This window comes from Monodelphis domestica, chromosome 2 (genome assembly GCF_027887165.1).
Source record: "Monodelphis domestica isolate mMonDom1 chromosome 2, mMonDom1.pri, whole genome shotgun sequence".
Classification (NCBI taxonomy): domain Eukaryota; kingdom Metazoa; phylum Chordata; class Mammalia; order Didelphimorphia; family Didelphidae; genus Monodelphis; species Monodelphis domestica.
In genome coordinates, this window is record NC_077228.1 from 272107266 (window position 1) to 272122607 (window position 15342).

At 39.7% G+C, this 15342-nt stretch overlaps 1 long non-coding RNA gene across 4 annotated transcripts in view; it reads left to right on the plus strand.

The window, feature by feature from the left end:
* The window catches only part of LOC103098978 (uncharacterized), a 37251-nt gene extending 25900 nt beyond the window's left edge, over positions 1-11351 (plus strand). Inside the window, exons 4-5 of one of the 4 annotated variants that reach the window (XR_008916520.1) lie at positions 1280-5553; positions 11215-11351. This is a non-coding gene — a long non-coding RNA (uncharacterized LOC103098978). Of the gene's footprint in view, positions 1-1279; positions 8413-11214 lie in introns of those variants that run through there. The other 3 variants (XR_008916521.1, XR_001628230.2, XR_008916519.1) reach the window with 3 other exon arrangements.
* The last annotated feature ends 3991 nt before the right edge of the window (positions 11352-15342 follow it).

Consider the following 15342-nt stretch of genomic DNA (forward strand, 5'->3'; position numbering starts at 1 on the left):
AGTGGTATAGAGGCAGATCATAAAAGGCTTTAAAAGCCAAACAGAGGAATTTCCATTTTCTCCTGTGGGGATCTTGAGCAGAGGGAGAGGGGATTCAGACTTGGGCTGTAGGAAGATTATTTTGGCAGTTATGTGAAAAGATCACAGAGGGATGAGAGTGGGAGCTGAGAATCCAATTAGGAGTCTTTTGCAATCATCCAGGCAAGAGGTGATCAGGATGGAACTGAATGAGTTATAGGACTAAATGGGATGAAAGAAGTTGTATTGAAAGTTAGAAGGAACCTCAGAAATTATCTGACCTTGCAACACCAGGTGGGGCAGGGGAGAGAGCCCTGGGCCTGAAGTCAGGAAAACCTGAGTTCACTTACTACCTGAATGACACTGGACAATCCTTTAACCTCTGCCTCAGTTTTCTCAACTGTAAAATGGAGGAAAATAAAAGTGCTTACCTCTCGGGGTTGTTGTAAGGTTCAAAAATATTTGTAAAGCACTTAGCACAATACCTGACACATAGTAAGTGCTTAACATTTAAATGGCTCTTTCTTTTCCATCCTAAATCATCAATCCTCTCTGCAATATTCCCATCACATGATCATCTGGCCTCTGCTTAAGACTCCAAGGAGAGGGCAACTCTCCTATTACACTTTTCCACAATTCTAATTGTTAGGATTTATTTCTAATTTCAAGTTAGAATCTACCTCCCTGTAACTTTTACTAATTGGGCTTATTTCTGTCCTCTGAGGCCAACCATCATCAGTCTAATCCCTCTCCATGGATAATTCTATAATATTCACACTTAGTGGATAGTGTAGTCAGAAGAATCAAGTTTAAATCCTACCTCAGGTGATTACTAGCTATGTGTTTCGAGACATGTCATTTAAACTCTCTGGTTCTCATCTGTAAAATGTTTCTTCATCTGTAAAGTATGAATAATAGTAGACCTAACTCACAGAGCTATTGTGAAGATAAAATGAGGTAATATATGTTAAGCACTTGGGTAGAGAAAGAGAGAAGGTATGCATGCAGGCTTGGTGAAGTCCAGAGAATCAGGAATATATCCTGGAAGAGAAGGAGAAAGTGTGGCTGTCTTGGGCACTTCTCATAATGAAGGATCCTGGGAACATTTGATCAAAGATACTCAACTAGAAAGGCATAAAAGACAAAATTATCTTAAAATTTACAAATGGGAAAAAGCTTTCTTAGACTTAAGTCAACTATCTTGCCCATACACTATTGTTGTTATCTACAAACCCAACCAAACCTTTTGTTCTTCACACAGGCACCAGCCTAGAAAGTTGAGGAGATGTCCTGCACCAGAGAATGATGGTCCTCAGGAACTATTTGTTTTTACCAGAAGAGGCTCAATTGACAGCTTGGCTTGTTATGTGGCCCCCAGGCTTGAGTTCTTAGATGTAAAGTGTGCCATCCAACGTCAAAGACTATGCATATGGAGCAGAACTCCAAGGGTGGCCTGATGAAAAAGCCCTGAGCATAATTTGGCCAGTGCCACATTGAATGCTGCTTGTCAGTGTTGGGTTGTCAATGCAGGGATCAGTTATGACTTCAACTTACACTCTAAGCATGGAAGGTTCATGTGGATAAAGATGCTTTATTCAGAATACCACATGACGGTGGAACTGTAGTGATACCAGAAGGAAGTGTGAGAGTTATTCGTGATCTCTACAGAATTAGTATAACTAAGTAGAAGTGTAGCTGAGTGCTTAGTACTTCCACCAGACAATATGCCAAGACATATATGGAAACCTTGATTCGCTGAGCATTGAACACTTGTCTCCAATGTCTATGGACAACAGGCAAGCCGAAGCTGGGACTGATGTACTAAGAAAAGTGATACAAGCCAAAAAGCAAGGGAACTCTGCTGTTGAGACAGTTGCAGAAGTTGGAGCTATCCAGTGGATTACTGTCCCAGATTTTGACTGTTCCCTTACATGGAAACATGAAGTAGTTGGTGCTGACCAGAGCATATTACCTGACCATAACAGCCCTCCTTGATGACTAATGAGTCAAAAAATGACCCTCTAGTTGGTAAGAAACAGATTTTTACCAGCCTAAGATGACTGCAGATGTCCCTAAGAAGGGAGAAATTTGTGCCTAATGTGTGCAAAGCATCATGTCATGCTCCGTATTTGGAGGATTTAAGTGTGAGTAATCTTGAAACTTATTTATAAGAACTTTTTATTTCTGCAAGAAGACAGTCAAACTGCAGTATAATTCTAGGCAAATCACATAACCTCCGTTGCCCAGTCCCTACCACTCTTCTGCTTTGGAACGAACACACAGTATTGATTCTAAGACAGAACATAAGCATTTTTTTAAAAAAAGAAAATAGTAAAATTATAAGCCATATCTTATCGAAGATGAATTGTTTCCTCAGGTATATACGAGCATACCCAGCCAAGAACCAGAAAGCATCTGTGGTTTTGTTTTTGGCTTTGTTTTGCAGAAGAACTACTGGGGCTAGGCAATTGGAGTTAAGTGGTTGGCCCAGGGGTCACTCTGCTAAGAAGTATCTGAGGTCAGCTTTGAACCCAAGACCTCCCATCCCCAGGCCTGGCTCTCTATCCAATGATAGTTGCCCCTTCTAGACCTACTTATGATGTTATACATGTACCTGAAAAAATATAGATGTGTGTCGAGATGAAAATATTAGACATTGCCTGTGTCTTGAATGTAACTGAATGTTTTATTGTCTCTTAGTTGAGTATTCTTATTTATTATTTTGCTATTCTCCTCATTTGATTATTTGTTACGGTGATGCTATTTGTTAATTGGGGTTTTTTGTTTATTTGCATGTGTGCTAAGGCCATTTTACTATACTGATACAACCAGCTGGCTTTTCTTTATTGTTATGATTCTGTTGTTAGTTGGAGTATGGATACCAAGGTACTGGAGCTATGTCTGTACGAGCAGTACAGTGTCCTGGACCGTGCTTGGCAGGCAACTTCGACATGTTTATCACCAAAGTACCCTGTCAAGTCATCTTTGTAGAGTGAGTGCTGTATATACAGTATATAAAGCTAACCTCCATCTTTCTTTCCTTACTCTTTTCAGTGAAGGACACCAGGAAAATATTCCTTTTTGTTTAAAGTGCTGGTGTGTGTCTGCTGTAGAATCAGACTTGAAGCTCACCCCAGCTAATTCTTACAAAAGAATGCAAAGCGTTTCAGCCCATACTCCCAGATAGGTTTGTTTGTCCTTGGAAGAGTTTTTGTACACACAGGGAGAGTAACTCCTGATTAGCTGAGAAACTATGGGGAAGAAGCGAAAAAGACAGGGTGAAACTAGAGCGGTAGGCCTATGGGACGAAGCTAGCACCCCAACATGTTTCATGATGAACACTATCTGAAACTCCAGCAGCTGCTAAAGCTGATTACGCCAGTGTGATTGGTCTCTTCCTGGTGGAGCTGAGGTTTCATCTTGCACCTGGTTCGCAGCCCCCCAACTCCTATGTATTCTATTGCCACACTAAGCTGTATGATTTCACCGATTATTGTTTTTGCTGGTTGCTTTGATACATAAATGTTTGCTAGCTAAATGTGACTATTTTTCATTTTTTTTTTGTTTTTAATGCCATCTGTTAGTTTCAAGGCAACAAAGAGTGATAAGCACTAAGCTATGGTGCCCAGGGTCACACAGCTAATAAATGTCTGAGACCAGATTTGAACCCAGAACCTTCTGCCTCTAGGCATGGCTCTCAATCCTCTGAGCCACCTACCCCCTGTGACTATCTAGTTCGTGTGGAACTACATCTCCCTTTTATTCTGAACCCCCCAAAATAATCATATCCTTAGACTGCAAATATCTGATATCTGATAGAAAATAAAATCCTAAGACAAGCATGGTAAGAACTTGGCAATTGGGATTAAGTACTTTCCCATGTTCACACTGCTAGGAAATGTCTGTGACCAGATTTGAACCCAGGCTCTCCCACCTCCAAGCTTGTTGCTCTATCCATTGAACCACCTAGCAGCCTCTAGCCCAGTACTTCTTTTGAAAATAGGAGAGTGGGGGCAACTAAGTGACTCAGTGAATGGAGTACTACGCACAGGCTTGGGAAGACTTGAGTTCAAATTTGCCCTCAGATATTTCCTAGCTGTGTGATCTTGGGCAAGTCGTTTAGCCCCATTTGCCTAACCCTTGCTCTTTAGAGTTGATACTAAGAAGGTAAGGGTTTAAAAACAAAGGAAAAGAGGAGAGTGGAAGTGGAATGATTGCTGGGTCAAGGATGAACCCTCCAGGATGAAGCTTCAATGTTCCTAAAATATAGGGCAGAAGGCATTCCAAATCAATCAAAAATCCATATTCCATGTTCATCTAGACCTTGTGACAAGGCCCTCTTAAAAACTAACATGGGATTGCAATAAGATTCTTATAGTTTTGTTTTTGTTTTGTTTTTCTAAAACCCTTACCTTCTGTAGTACTGTGGTTTCAAGACAGAAGAATGGTAAGGGCTAAGTAACTTGGCCAGGGTTACACAGCTAGGAAGTGTCTGAGGCCAGCTTTTAATTCAGGACCTTCCGCTTCCAGGCCTGGCTCTCTACTGAGCCACCTGGATGCTCCCTTTTATATTTTATCTTTTTTACATATTTATATATATATATTTTTTTTAATATTTATTTTTGATGGTTTCATAGGTTCTTGGGTTGTTTTTGGTTTGTTTTTGTTTTTTACTAGACCACATATCAAAACTTGCTGTTTTCCATAGTTTAAAATGTTTGCTTTTTTACCCATATAAAACAGAGATTAATTTGGCCACACTAATGAATCAAATTCTGATTTCTAAATCTGCTTATCTTCTCAACATTATCCAGACAACAGAAGGCTGGATAGCTCTATTTTGGCAGATAGCTTGATGACTCCAGTCACATGAGATGGGTGTATAGCAGGAAATGGAGTAAGAACCTCAGATCCCAAATCCTGATGACGACTTCTAATTTTTAAGATCTTTCTTACAGTCTTAGAAAGAAGGGTGCTCATGCCCTGGCTGATTTTGGGAGGGAAAGGAAAGCCAGTCCTGTCACCAATCCAAAGCCCCTCAGTATTGCCCTCCCTCAACGTGCTGCTCAGCATCATTTGGGAGGTGGGCAGCGAGGATCTGGGAGCAGATACTGTCTCCCTACCACCCCCAAGGAAGGTTGCTGCCACCTCCCTTCTCTCTTCCCTGCTGTCAAGAGAACCAGTAAATTGTCTTGGCTTGCCAAGAGAAAGATTCACAACTGTCTTCTGCCTCAGGCATTTCCACTGAGGCATATCCTACCCATCACCTGTCTTGATCTCCAAAATACTTGTCATATATTCTGCTATGGGGAGCTATGCTCCAAGGCCTATATCATCTTGGATCCTGATGCTAGTCGGTGGGTGTCCCATGCAGGAGGAGCAGGCAAGAGCTCCCACCAGCACAAGCCAAGGAAATAAGATACACAGGACTTGTAGAGGAATTTGAGAAGTCACCTAACCCAGATGGAGCATCAGGATACCTGGCTTCTGGGCTCTAACTGAAGCTATGGCCTGTGCCTCAGGGGAGTTTCTAAGGTAATGAGTTGATTTCTGATCTTCCAACTTTGCAAGGGTGTTAGGAAAGCCAACAAATTTTTAGATCTCACATTATTCAAAACATAAAAACTGTGTACAAAATAGAACCTAAGCAGCACCTAAAAGAATTTGAAAGTGTCCCTGAGAACACTTTTTCCTGAGGAGGAAGAAACCACAGAAAGTCTTTACCTAAGGTCTGGGAATTTGATTTTAAAAAATATTTTGATATTCAAATCCAGCCTCAGATACTTATTAACTGTGTGATCCTGAGCAAGTCACTTCACCCTATTTGCCTCAGAAAAAAAAAGGTAGAAAAATGTTTTGATACCTGTATTTCAATATAATAAGTTTCCTTTATAATCCTATATATTTTATTATGTGTATCTATAAACATGATTCTTGGAAGAGAGTCTATAAGTAAGTACCACTAGAATACTAAAGGGGTCCAGGATACTAAAAAAATTAAGGAGAATTATATAAGACCTCATAGAAGCAAGAGTTTTTTGAGTCTTGAAGGATGATGATAGAGTTGAACATTCCAGATATAGGAAACTGTATAAGAATTTAACATGAATCTATACCCTGCATTCCTTTTTATTTTATTTTAAAATTAAAATTATTTTAAAATTTTATTTAGAACATTTTTCCATGGTTATATGATTCATGATTTTTCTCACCTCTCTTCCCTCCCTACTCCCAGAGCTGACAAGCAGTTCCACTGGGTTATACATGCATCATTGTTCAAAACCTATGTTTTGAATATGTCCATGTTACTCATATTTGCAGTAGAATGATCTTTTAACATCAAAACCCTAACCATATCCCTGTCAAATCACGTGATCCTACATTCCTTTTTAAAAGGAAAGTTTTCATTTGAATTTGAAAATCCATTTCAGTTTTATCCCTACCCTTTGGTTGGAATAGGAACAAGGCCTGAGGCTTATCTGTGTAAGAGGGACACCCAAAGCCTCTTGGCTCTCTGGTGTCCTGGAAGATGCTTGCTTCTTTTGCCACATCCAGCAGGCAGGCCTCTGACTCATACTGAGGTCAAGCTCATCCACTCAGGAAGACCCAGAAAAGGTAGCATCACAGAGGAGGGTATATGTAATGAATCAAGGAAGCTTTCTGGACTGTTCTGGCCAAGCAGCAGGGCCAAACAGAGACAAGAGCAAGCTGCTTGGTTTAGCTAGGGAAGATGCGTGGCCAGCCGTGTAAAGATTAAAATGATTAATTTTTTGCAAACGATCAAAGGGGGGGAATGTGAAAAATAGACTCGAATACAGGACTACAATCCCCATGAGCCTTTGCTCCACTTCCCCAGAATGCCTTGTAATCTCACCTGGGCCGAGATCGAGAAGGTATTTAAGACTGATTCAAAGGCTTTTGAGAGGTGGGGTCTTTTGGACTTCCGTTTTGGAGCAGAGGCGTCTCTTCCATGATGTGAGGTTATTTTGTCTAGGCCTCTGGCCTAGGCACATGTTTCTTACTTGTATATTCTTAATCTTTAACCTTTAATAAACCTCTAAAAAATATAATACTCCTTGCAGAGAGAAACTAATTTCTACCTGCCTCAGTCTCCCCATCTCCCCTTAAATTTTAATCTTTACAGCCGGCCATGGGGACTATGTGCCTTTTCTTTCTCCAACCTGCTTTTCACTATTTAATGAATAATTGTAAATTAATTTACAGTCTCCAGAGAATTTTAATTGTAACAAATGTGAACAAAGACAGATGTGGTGGGCAATGGAGGACTGTAATTTAGGAATGGAGAGGAGTCCAGTTTCCTGGAGCCTCAGAATAAGAAGTTTAAGGACCAGCAGAAGACTTCCTCAGGTCGCTTCCTCAGTTATCTATCTCTGTGTGGAGTCTTTAGCCAGAAGTCCACCAGCATAGCCTCCTCTACAGCCTGAGCCACTCACCCAGCAAGCTGACGCAGGATCCAGGAAAAAGAGTCTCCTCCAGAGCCAAGGCAGAAATCTCTGGAACCAATCTCTCCAAACACCAGGAAAGGAATGGTAGAAGGCCCACTTCTTCAGCCCATGTTGGTCTCTTTTATACTCCATTTTCCATGTCATTTCCTGTCTCTTCCCCTTCTTCACAGAAACCAATTGCAGCTTTTCAATTTGCTTAGTCCTACCCAGGGCTGGGCAGTCCCCTTTGGAAGTGAGAGTTTTTGACTTGTGAACTCTCTTACTTAAGTGTTAAGTAGGGGTGCTTTATGTTCTTGATTGACTAAGTTAAAGGTTGCTGCGTGATTTCATTAAAATAGACAAAGAGAGATAATAATTCTATCTTCACAGAAGGAATAATAGTATGAAAATTTTGAAGAGGAGGTTAAAACTAGAGTTTTTGCAGCATCTTTGAATACTTGCTAAGGAAACTAGACCATGTGGTAAGTAATGGGGAGTCACTGAAAGTTTTTGAGCAGTAGAGTCATGCAGATATATGATTTTATGCTTTTAATTAGCTTAATCTTCCACTGAGAAACCATAATATACTGAATTGCCTTTTTTTTCAAATGGCTTTTAAAGTAGTAGTTTTCTTTCATCTTTTACCTGGTTCTCCTTGTCAGTGACATTTATGTACCAGATGGCTGATGGGCATACTGTGGCTGTGGAGCAAAGCAATACCAATAGTCTCAAGGGTTGGCTAATCCGCACGTGCTATGGACTTTGTTTAGTCCATGCTTAAACCAGTCACCTCCAAATATTTTTGATTATGCATCTCTATCAATAAAAATTTTGAACACATTGCCAATATAGGCATATTTATAAATTATACACAAGTACTACTATAATAATATGTTGCATACATTATAAAAATAAAACAAGGCATTCTTTTATTTAACAAAATAAACTTTATCCATTCCTGACTTTGGACTTCACCATTCCCCAGCAGCCTTCTCACCCTAGAAGCTGTATCTGCCCCTTTATTCTCTTCCCATTGGTGAATTGATCCAGGAATCTTCATTTTGAGGAAGTACCTAGGTCCAGCTGATGATTTCTCATTCTGGCCAATAGAGAAAGGCCACATGGTTAGCTAAACAGAGCCAGTAACAGACTACCATGCATATCCTAGGGTCTTTTCAAAGCATTTCCCTTACAAATAATCATGATGCTCTTAGAAGTTCCCTAGCATCCTCCATGTGGAGAGGAGTCATCTAAGCAAACCAGTAGGATTTGTATGTGTAACATATGTCCATTATGCTCATAGAATGGTTCATCTGTTATTACTGGATTTGTTTTTTTAAAAACCCTTATCTTCTGTCCTAATGACAAATCTACGACACAAGAGCAAGGGTTGGGTAATGGAGGTTAAGTGACTTGCCCAGGGTCACAGCTAGGAAGTACCCATGTCATCCTGGCTATCCACTATGTCACTTAGCTGTCCTTATTATTACTGTTTTTTAACTTTCATCTTACATCTTGGAGTATCTATCTGGACCTAGTTCAGTCACATGTATGTGAAAGTAATTTTTAAATTTTATTGATAATTTTATTCATATTAAGGAAGTATGATGTATGATCAAAAGAAGTAATGTTGGGAGCAACTAAGTGACTCAGTGGATAGAAAGCCAGGCCTGGAAAAAGGCAGTCCTGGGTTCAAATTTGGCCTCAGATAAGTCCTAGCTGAGTGACCATAAGCAAGTCATTTCATCCCCATTGCCTAGCCCATGCCATTCTTCTACCTTGGAATATGATATGGGCTGCCTTAGCCCATGCTTATATCAGTTAGCTCCATTTTTTTTTCTTAAACCCTCACCTTCCATCTTAGAATCAATACTATATGTTGGTTCCAAGGCAGAAGAGCAGTAAGGGTTAGGCAATGGGGGTTAAGTGACTTGCCCAGGGTCACACAGCTAGGAAGTGTTTGATGTCAGATTTGAACTCAGAACCTCCCATCTCTAGGCCTGGCTCTCAATCCACTGAGCTCCCCAGATGCCCTCTCCAAATGTTTTTGATTATGCACCCCATCAGTAAAAAAATTTAAATACTTTGCCTATATGTGCATATTTATAAATTACACACATTCTACTATAATATGTTGTTTAATTATGAAATAAAGCATTTTAATACTTTATTGATTCTAAGTTTTTTAAAAGAAAGTATGATTTTTTTAAGTGAAGTCCTCCTTACATAGCTTTAAGCTGTATAAAGCACATTCTTCATAACAACCCTGTGAGGTCAATAACACTTACATAAGGATCACCATGTGACAGTTATAAGGCAGGGGGGTGACTGGTAAGTTTCTGATCAATTTGATGAGTTCCCCCAATAAACCTGAAGAGAATGCAGAGTGTCTACAGAGTATATGAAGATAGCCAAGAGTGCAAGGATACCTAGTGGAGCCTTACTGAGATGTCACAGGTAACTTGCATAATTGTCTGATGGAGGCCTGGAGGAATGAACTCTCACCTGAGCAGCCACCCCTCATAGTGGTCTATAAAAGTGAGCAATGAAACCAAGCTGCCTCTCTCTTGAACCTGCTGGATTCAGAAGACCAATCAGTGAGCAGTGGAGGAGGAGAAAGGGAAGAACCTGTGTCCATGTGTGATCACTTCCCCAGGAACTGAAATCATTATCTTGGGGAACAGACCCAGAGCAGATATAAATGTGTTTGTCCATACGCTTAAAGGGTAATGTATCAACAATGGCTGTGAACCCCCTATAAGAAGGAAGAATTTTGAATTTTCATGGCACCCCAGAATCTTAACCTTCTAGTCAGTCAAGGGAGATTCTAGACAGAAGCTAAGGGTTAAAAAAAAAAGTCCTGAATGCTAAGATATCTAATTTACTTTTCACTTCTAGAATTCTGTGATTTTTCCTATGTCACTATATTCATTATTGCTAAAATAAGATCCTATTTGTAAAAAGCTCTTAGCACAGTACTTGGCAATTGACTTCCCCATGGTCACATAGCAAGTAAGTGTGGTGCTGGATTTGAACTTGGGTCTTCCTAAGCCCAGGCCCAGGATTCTGTCCATTGGGTCACCTAGCTACCCATATGCTAGAGAGATGAATAAGAATGCATTGTTTCAAGGATTCTGTATAGGCCTAAGGAAGTCATGATAAAAAAAAAGATATCCACCACCTTAGAAGGAATTGAGAAAGTCTAAATGCAAATTGAAGCATACCATTTTTCATGTTATTTTCTCGATAAATTGTTCTCTAGTGTAAGCAATATGTGTCTTCTTTCACAACAGGATGAACATGGAAATATGTATTGTATGGTAATAACTTATACTTGTACAACCTAGATCATATTGCTTCCTTTCTTGGGATTAGGGGAAAGAGAGAACATAGATTGCAAAATGTCAGAAAATGAGTATCAATGTAAAAAAAAATTTTTTAAGGGAAAGAAAAAGAATGCATGGTTTAATCCCATCTGGTTACCTCACCTGGTTAGAGTTCAATATGAACAAGGTCCAAGTCATGATCCCAATTTGAACTTCAGTTTCCATAGCCATAACCAAAGTCTAAAACTGGTTTTGGCAATGTGTGCTAAGGGGCACTGAGCAAGCATACATAGCATCATGTTGTGGTTTGTCCTTTCTTTTTAAAGAGGGCCAATGACATCACAAGAGTGATATCTTGAATTGCCCATGAATTAGATTTGTGAGGCAGAGTTGCACAATGTCATCAGCCTTATTCTCTCTTCCAGAGTCATCTAAGTCCAGTGGCAAGACAAACGTCAGGATGACTGGGATTGGCTTGGATGCAGTGGATGACCTTGACATCTTCGGTGTCAGCCCAAGCTCCAAGCACTCTTCAGCAGATACTTCAGCCCCCTTCGTGGCTGTTGAAAAAAATTGTTCTCATTTGCCTGTTCCATCAGGGAAGACTTTCCCTTACCTCAATTATGAGTTTGTGGCCAGTGAGTTACCCTCAACCTGGTTTAGCCCATTCCCCAAGATGGTTTTACCAAGGTGGGACCTCTGCTCATGTCAGAGTTTCTTGGAGCCACAGAGGAGAGTTGGGTGAAAAGTGGATTCCAAAGGTGAATCAGCAGCCCCAAAAAGCACTTGGCAAGCCCCCACACGAAAAGTGCTTGTCTACTCTGAACATCCCACACACCAATGTAATTAAATAATAGATGAAATTATTTATTATATACTGTATTCATTCTTATATCAAGGCCCTGGAATAGAAAGGTCCCAATTCTTGTATATTGGAATTACTGAGCTGAAGTCTTTGATCTCAGGCACCATCCAGGCTATAGATTTTTGTACTTTCTTTGTCCTTAAGGAATGCTTTCCTTTTACAAATTCTAGCTAACAGGAATGTTTTATAATGATTCTTTTCTTGCCTTTGACAAGGGCGACAACCTGTTGGTTTAAGAAGTCTGAACCAATTAATTTACCAATTAAAGGTGGCTTAGGATGTTCAAGGGATAGGCTGAATAATGAGCTCCTAAAACTCTATAGATCTGCCTAAGGAATGTGTGGGGTCTTTGGTCACAGAGAGCACCAATGCCCTATCACTGTGTAGGCAAACCTATGGCACACATGCCAGAAGGGACTGTTCCCCTTCCCCTCTCCACACACACCTGAGGACATTTCTGATATGATTCACCCCTCTACTCAGCAGCCCAATAGGAGCACTTCCTCCTTCCCATGTCTGGGGTAAGATGGGGGCTCACATGCAGAGTGAGGGTTGCAATTTGGGTACTTTAAAAGGCTCGCAATCACTGCCCTATCATTTTATTCATTAAAATGGTAGCCTAATCAATAAACTGATATTCTTAACCAAAACCCAGTCTCTCAAAACAAATTTAATTATAACACAGGGAAGGAATGAGGTTTTCAAATGCATTCATTTTTAATGAATGAAAACAGCATAAAAATGTGAGTAGCATTAGGAAATTTATCTTATTATGAAATATAGTCCTGGGGTCTCCTTTGGTTTAGCTTAATATGACTTAATTTATAAGGATTGAAACCTTAGAAATTATCTAGTCCAACCCACTCATTTTATAGATGAGGAAGCAATGGAGACCCTAAGTGGCACAAGGTGACCCAGACTGTAAGTGGCTGAGCCAGGTTACTAGGATCTTCTGCTTGTGAATCACTTCCTGACACCAGAGTCATCTTCAAACTCATGAAACCAGGCAAACCAAAATAATGTATGTATCTAAGATTAGACTTTACAGAAAGTAAAGGTGTCCTCCCTAATTGGGTTGTAACCTGTGTCAAAGATCTGCCTCTTTTACTCCATGTTTTTATTTACCCCTGGACCCAGAATGAGTAATGGTCATTCATGGAGCAGAGAACTCCTGCCCTTTTCCTTTCACTGTGTTTTAGGAAAGTGCAAACTTACAGGAACACAGTGTGGCCACAAAACATACATGTTCTGGAATAGACAAGCAGCCATGAGGAGGCAGGGAATGAGATCTCTTTCTTCCTATGCCCAGGAGAAAAACTATTATTCCTCTGTTGTGTACAATTGGAAAATCTTGAACACCAAGACTATGTTCCCCAGAATTGTTTTTCATCTCCTGCGTCCTCATGTTTGCATGGTTATGTGATTGATTATAAGTTTTCTGTAACTCCTCCCTCTCTCCTCTTCTTTCTCAAGAATGCGATGGAGTTGGGCATGTATTTTACTCTAGCTTTTTATTTTAATAAATTTTATAAATATAATACTTGAGTTATTATATATTTTAATTCTCACCATTGGGAAGGGAAAGGTCAGAGTCAGCTGGAAGAAAAGTCAGAAGAGCTGATTGTTAAGTTCTGAGTGTACATTTATACCTTGGAAATCATCAAGCTATAAATCAAGGTTCAATTTGTTGTTTTGTTGATTTCTGGACTTTAAAAAATGATGGAGAAAATGTTCATGTAAATTAAACTTAAAAGTGTGTCTTGCTTACCTCCCTCCAGAAAGCTAGTACTTAAATATTTACCTGCACCCTGCTGCATGTGGTATATAGGGAATAAAAAATCACTTCAGGAAGTCAAAGCCATCAATGATCATATGAAAAAAAATGTTCTAAATCACTTGTATAAAGAAATACAAATTAAAACAACTCTTGAGGTACCCATCTCACTCCTCTCAGATTGGCCAATATGGCACTAAAAGAAAGTGGTAAATGTTGGAGGGGATGCGGCACTAATGCATTGTTGATAAAGTTGTGAACTGATTTAACCATTCTGGAGGGCAAATTGAAACTATTTCCAAAGAGTTATAAAACTGTGCATACCCTTTGATCCAGTAAAACCACTACTGGGTCTGTATCCTAAAGAAATCATAAAAAATAGAAAAGGACCTAATTGTACAAAAATATTTATAGCTGCTCTTTTTGTTATAGCAAAGAATTGGAAGCTAAGGGGGTGTCCCTTAATAGGGGAATGGCTGCCAATTGAGAAATGGACAAGGGACATGAATAGGCAATTTTCAGGTAAAGAAATCAAAACCATTAATAAGCACATGAAAAAATGTTCTAAATCTCTTATAATCAGAGAAATGCAAATCAAAATAACTCTGAGGTATCACCGCACACCTAGCAGATTGGCTAACATAACAGCAAAGGAAAGTAATGAATGCTGGAGGGGATGTGACAAAGTCAGGACATTAATTCATTGCTGGTGTAGTGAATTGATCCAACCATTCTAGAGGGCAATTTGGAACTATGCCCAAAGGGCACTAAAAGTCTGTCTGTCCTTTGATCCAACCATAGCACTGCTGGGTTTGTACCCCAAAGAGATAATAAGGAAAAAGACTTGTACAAGAATATTCATATCTGCGCTCTTTGTGGTGGCCAAAAATTGGAAAACGAGGGGATGCCCTTCAATTGGGGAATGGCTGAACAAATTGTGGTATATGTTGGTGATGGAATACTATTGTGCTCAAAGGAATAATGAACTGGAGGAATTCTATGTGAACTGGAACAACCTCCAGAAAGTGATGCAGAGTGAAAGGAGCAGAACCAGGAGAACATTACTACGCTGTGGTACAATCAAATGTAACGGACTTCTCTACTAGTAGCAATGCAAGGATCCAGAACTATTCAGAGGGACATATGAGAAAGAACACTATCCACATCCAGAGGAAGAACTGTGGGAAAAGAAACACAGAAGCAAAACAACTGCTTGATCACATGGGTTGAGGGGCTATGACTGGTAAAGTAGATTCTAAAAGATCACCCTAGTGCAAATATTAATAATATGGAAATGGGTCTTGATCAATGAGACATATTAAACCTAGTGGAATTGCGCATCAGATACGGGAAGGGGGCAGGGGGAGAGGAAGGAAAAAACTTGAGTCTTGTAACCATGGAAAAACATTCTAAATCATTAAAATTAAAAAAATAAAAATAAATAGGGGAATGACTGAACAAATTGTGATGCATGTTGGTAATGGAATACTATTGTGCTGGAAGAAATGATAAGATGATTTCAGAAAAAAAAGCTGGAAAGATCTGTGGAATTGATGCAGAGCAAAATAAGCAGAACTGGGAGAACATTGTACACAAAATTGGACAATGATTATCTGTGAAAACTTGGCTACTCTCAGCAATGCACTGATCTGGACAATCCTGCAAGACTTATGATGGGGAATGTTCTCCACCTCCAGAGAAATAACTGTTGGAGTCATCTTTCACATCAGTGTATTTTTGGTTTTATTTTGGGATTTTGGTTATGTATGACTTTGGTCTTAGAACAGTGACCAATATGAAAGTGTGTTTTGAATGACAATAAAAGGGGAAAAATCACTTCTGTAATGGAGGTTGGTTTGGGGATGGGATTAGATGGTTCAGATAAGGCCATTATCAGAAGATGTGACTGATTTG